Source organism: Macrobrachium rosenbergii, chromosome 8, assembly GCF_040412425.1.
Source record: "Macrobrachium rosenbergii isolate ZJJX-2024 chromosome 8, ASM4041242v1, whole genome shotgun sequence".
Classification (NCBI taxonomy): domain Eukaryota; kingdom Metazoa; phylum Arthropoda; class Malacostraca; order Decapoda; family Palaemonidae; genus Macrobrachium; species Macrobrachium rosenbergii.
The window spans coordinates 36,014,938-36,019,845 of record NC_089748.1 but is presented as its reverse complement, the minus strand read 5'-3'; the positions used below and the strand labels follow the sequence as shown (position 1 = coordinate 36,019,845).

Sequence of the window (4,908 nt, the reverse complement as noted above, 5' to 3'; positions counted from 1 at the left end):
TCTTTGTTTGTCACCGTACCTACGGAAACCGTTCATAAAAATAAAGAAACAAGATGTTAGGATTATTATGCAGGGGGAAAAATAATTCTGACGTGACAATCAAGGTTTCTGGTGCAAGCAGAGATTACACTCCATTCCTTACGGCTTATTCCCCTGGTGCGGTAAAATCTAAAGTCTACCCTGTTCAAGTCAATCTAAGACTTTTATATTTTTTTTTTACTTTTCCCATTACCTAGTAATAAGTCAGTCGTGTTCAACAATCTAGATGCCTGATTTTACCTTTTCACTTGTGTGCATGTGTGTGTAAATTTGCTTTGTAGCGCTGCACAGTTTAAGTAAATAGCAAAGGACTCCAAAAGATTAGCTGCATTTGGTGGAAAATAAATGAGATGTGAATGCAAAGTAAATTAAAAGGCAGCTCTTCAAGATATAATCAAAAGAAAACATTTTCTGGAATAGTGGAATTGCTGACAGATTCTGACACTGTTCCAAGAGGAGTATCATACCGGCGTTGACGAAGGAGCCGCCAGGAAAAAAAAAAAAACCGTACTTACAATGGGAAAGTATGTGATGGAAAAGTAAGTAAAATCCAAAAACAGGAGTCAAGACACCATTCAGTGATCCGACTTGTGCGCTATGCAAATTCAAAGGCTGTGACAGCAAAGCACGTTCCCAAAAAAATCTATCGTAAAATAAAGCTTTATGAAAGCTATCTGCTCATGCGGTTCGGTCATCGAGCGAAAAGACTAAAAAGACGAATGATTAAGCTTGAGAATTCGGGTGCAACAAAGACCAGAAAGCGAACAGCGTTAAGGGAAAGTCTGCCATAAAAACAGGAAGTCAGAGCAACGAACAAGTCGGGCCAAGACTTTGCAGATAACTAAGGAACAGACAGCAACTGGCGGATCAACAGAAAGCCAATTATGAAGGCTTGCACGGTAATCACAAGGTCACTCTCTCGGCAGATAACAGGATGCTGGGGAAGGCCTTAGGCGCCTGCCAGAGAGAGAGAGAGAGAGAGAGACTAACACATAACACGGAAAGTACCCAATTTGACAAATGTATACCCGATTTCGTACAAAAGGTAAGAATTGAAGAAATAAATTGGTTGGGTGGGAGTTGCACTAAGGGCGTTAACTGGGGAGGAAAAATTTAACGGATATGACCCTAAGGAGCTCACCCAATTGGAAGGCCCTAGACAGAAGACATACATAGGACACACTACACACTCCACACACACACACACACACACACACACACATTTTCACCTTTGTCTTATCCCATTAGGAAATCAAAAAGGGATGCGGATGTTAGACCAACGCCCCTGGCCAACACGTACATCCCATCACATTGGACTAAGAACCAGTGAGGCATCTGACCCTAAATCTCTTCTTAAAAGTGCCTAAATCGTTCCCTCCACCTCTCAGGGTGTAGTAATCACACCCAGTCCTCTGAATGGGGTTGAGAGTTTCATGACCACTAGAGACTGGAGTAAGAAGCTCACATACCGGTATGTGTGTGTGTGTGTGTGTGTGTGTGTATGTGGCATTGTATGTGCGTGTTTGTACGGCAGTTTGTTCCATGATTTCTCAGTTCGACCACAAAGCCCACTTCATTTCACTGATACCAGAACTAGCAAAGCAAAACAGTCTAATTTCAATTCGATAACGTTTACTGTCGGTCTAAGAACCTGGGGCCGGTTGATCCTGCCCTATTTTGAATCATTTCGAATAGAAATTAAATCAAAGCCTTAAATATCTAGCAAACACGAAACGGCACGAGAGCAACGGCGACGATGACTCAGTGTATACCGAGCCTCGATCAATCATCACCATCGGAATTTACCTGATCATACTGAATCGTCTCATGTTGCATTATACTGTTATCATAAGCATCGTGGCTGAAGCATCTTAGGAACCCAAAGCTCCTCCTTCCTCTTCTTATTCCTCTGGTCCACCACCACCTCCACCTCCTCCTCCTCCTCCTCCTCTGCCTCGTCCTCCTTCTCCCCCAACAGGATCTCCTCAACCAGCCACGCAACAGGTAGGCGGTGGTAGTGGTGGTGAGGATGTCGACACCATTGTCATTTTAATTCGACGAATCACTGGTATACTTCTTCCACGTTTTCACTCTCCATCGCACGGACACTTCAATAAACCTTTCTTACACCTTCACACTCGACTGAGAACTCCAAAAGAGAACTTCACAACGACCGTACCGAGCGTCGTCGATAGGATATTTCTTCCTCTCTCTCTCTCTGCTGCTCCTGCTGCCGCTTGGCTGGCTGGCTGGCTGGCACTCTGAAGAGGCGAAATCGTCAAACGCTGTTTATCTCAACACTTGACACGCACCACAAGTTTTGAGTTGGCGATTTTTCAGTTTGTCGGTTAATTAATCAAAGGCACAGACAGCCAGATAGGCAGGCAGATAGGCAGACAGCTAGCTAGCTAGCTACGACGGTCCTTCTCCGGCGGTTTCGTTTCTAAGCTGCTGCTCCTGCTCTTCCTCTGACACAGGGGAAGGAAAGCGAGCAGGCGAGCGAGCGAGCGAGCGAGGGACCCCTGACCGGTTTTGTGAGGGGAAGTCTGTTATCGACGGTGGTTGTGAGGGGTCTGCTCTCTGCTGGGAAAGTGAGGGAGCTCAAGAGAGCAACACCTTGGAGTACGACGTTGTCGAATGCTTCGGGATTTTTAGGATCTTTTCGTTGCCAACTCCACGTTCGCTTATTTACCGTTCTTTGTTTTCCTGGCGTTGACCGCCACGCCAGGGGCGGTCATCTGCAACGGCCGTATTGAACGCACACCCCAGGTGTTCATTTCGATCAAATTTCTAGGAGAACCGACGGAATACCGTGGCATTTCTAAAGCCATCGTTCAGGGGGACGGACACAATCCAAATGATACCAGAATTCCGGAAGTCTGCGCCTGCTCCGTAGGGGCGAAATACGCTTCAGTCATCTCCGTTTTCTGTGGCTGCTTCAATCAATACCAGTGTTTTCATTTGTCACCTGTTCACGTGGGTATAACGAAGAGAGGCGGACGAAATTAAGGCTGTCGATGGGTTTCAGAAACAACAAACGAAATAGCCGTGGAGGAGGGGAGGGGGAAGGTTAACCGAGGCAAATAAATAAAATGGCAGCCAAGTGGGACGCCAGAAAAGCATCAACAATCTCTCTTTGTTTTGTTTTTCTTTTTCTTTTTTTTTTTTTTTTGCTTCTTTCTTCTGCCACGGCCGAAACTTTCACAGCCACAGAACTGTTTTAAGTAGTAAACAGCGGGAATTTTCGTTTGACGGCGGGCCAAGTTGGAAATGAAATGGCACCAATACATGAATACTGCAGACACAGTTTCAACAGTTTTAACAGGGATGGAAGGAAACTGGTCAGATTCTTCTTCTTCACTTCAACCGAGAAATGAGAGCCTATGTATGACCAATGACGCTAGACGTATAAATAGATAGCTACTGTAACTTTCCACTTTAGGAGGTTCGTGACGAAGGCTCCTGCTTCTGCTTCTGCTGCTGTTGCTACTGCTTCTGAGAAGTGCTTCTTCAGTCAAGTAGCAGAATAACTGAATGCTGCATCTTATTTACACTTATTTGCCGCCTTTACTATTTTTTTTTCTTTCATCTGCCACTAAGATGATCACACCTATAGGATATACATGGCTGTAACTGCTTCTCCTAAACACCTATGCATAACACAACACTTTTAGTTTTCTGTAAAAGAAAACTATTGTGCCGGCTTTGTCTGTCCGTCCGCACTTCATTCTGTCCGCACTTTTTCTCCGCCCCGGATCTTAAAAACTACTGAGGCTAGAGGGTTGCAGATTGGTATGTTGATCATCCACCCTCCAACCATCACACATACCAAATTGCAGCCCTCTAGCCTCAGTAGTTTTCATTTTATTCAAGGTTAAAGTTAGCCATAACCGTGCTTCTGGCAACGACATAGGATAGGCCACCACCGGGCCGTGGTTAAAGTTTAATGGGCCACATTTTATACTTGTTTAATCGTATTGTTTCTGTATCCTACAAATAAAGAGAGAGAACGGTAATTAGATAATTGATTATACCCCTAATTGGCCTTTCCACTTGGCGAGATGAGTTGGTGTGAGTGAGATTAAATTATTTATATTTAATTTCATTTGTTCCGGAATAAGAGTTAAATTCAACATCATCATTTCAGAGAGTGAATAAAACCCATCCTTCTAATTACGAGGATTCACTTAGTATTTCATTTAAAAGTTCATTGACGTTGTCACCCGGACATAACACAATTATATAAATACTGCTCTTATGGTTATGAATGCAATCCCCTTGTGGGGGCAGTTCCGTCAGCGCACCTCACGCGGAGCACTGTAGGCATTTTACTTAATGTTCTTTGTAACGTCCCTTCCTTAGGCCCCTAGTTGCAACCCCTTTCATTCCTTTTACTGTACCTCCTTTCATATTCTCTTTCTTGAATCTTACTTTCACCCTCTCCTGACAATTGATTCATAGTGCAACTGCTGTGAGGTTTTCCTCCCGTTACACCTTTCAAACCTCCTTTACTCTCAATTTTCCTCTCAGCGCTGAATGACCTCATATATCCCAGCGCTTGGCATCATGCCTGTATGTATGGACTTAGATGAATTGTGTGTGTGAATTTTAGTGAATTTATGAGAGAATGAATAAAAGACGAGAAATGACAGCAAGGTTGACGCTATGATTACTAGTGATGTCTAATGCGAGAAACAAAAAAAAAAAGTAAAAAATACGTCTATGTTTCTTCGGCACAATCGAGTTTTCTGTACAGCGTATAATCAAGGCCACCGAAAACAGATCGATCTTTCGGTGGTCTCGGTATAATGCTGTATGAGCCGCCGCCCACGAAACTTTAACAACGGCCCGGTGGTGGCCTGGCTTATA

At 44.0% G+C, this 4,908-nt stretch overlaps 1 protein-coding gene across 1 annotated transcript in view; it reads right to left on the bottom strand.

Annotated features, from left to right (window-relative positions):
- LOC136841110 (rho guanine nucleotide exchange factor 10-like protein) overlaps window positions 1–2,951 on the bottom strand; it is a 144,046-nt gene extending 141,095 nt beyond the window's left edge. The window contains exon 1 of the mRNA XM_067108157.1: window positions 1,846–2,951. The gene's annotated coding sequence lies outside the window, so the exon portion shown is untranslated. The remainder of the gene's footprint in view (window positions 1–1,845) is intronic.
- Between the last annotated feature and the right edge of the window lie 1,957 nt (window positions 2,952–4,908).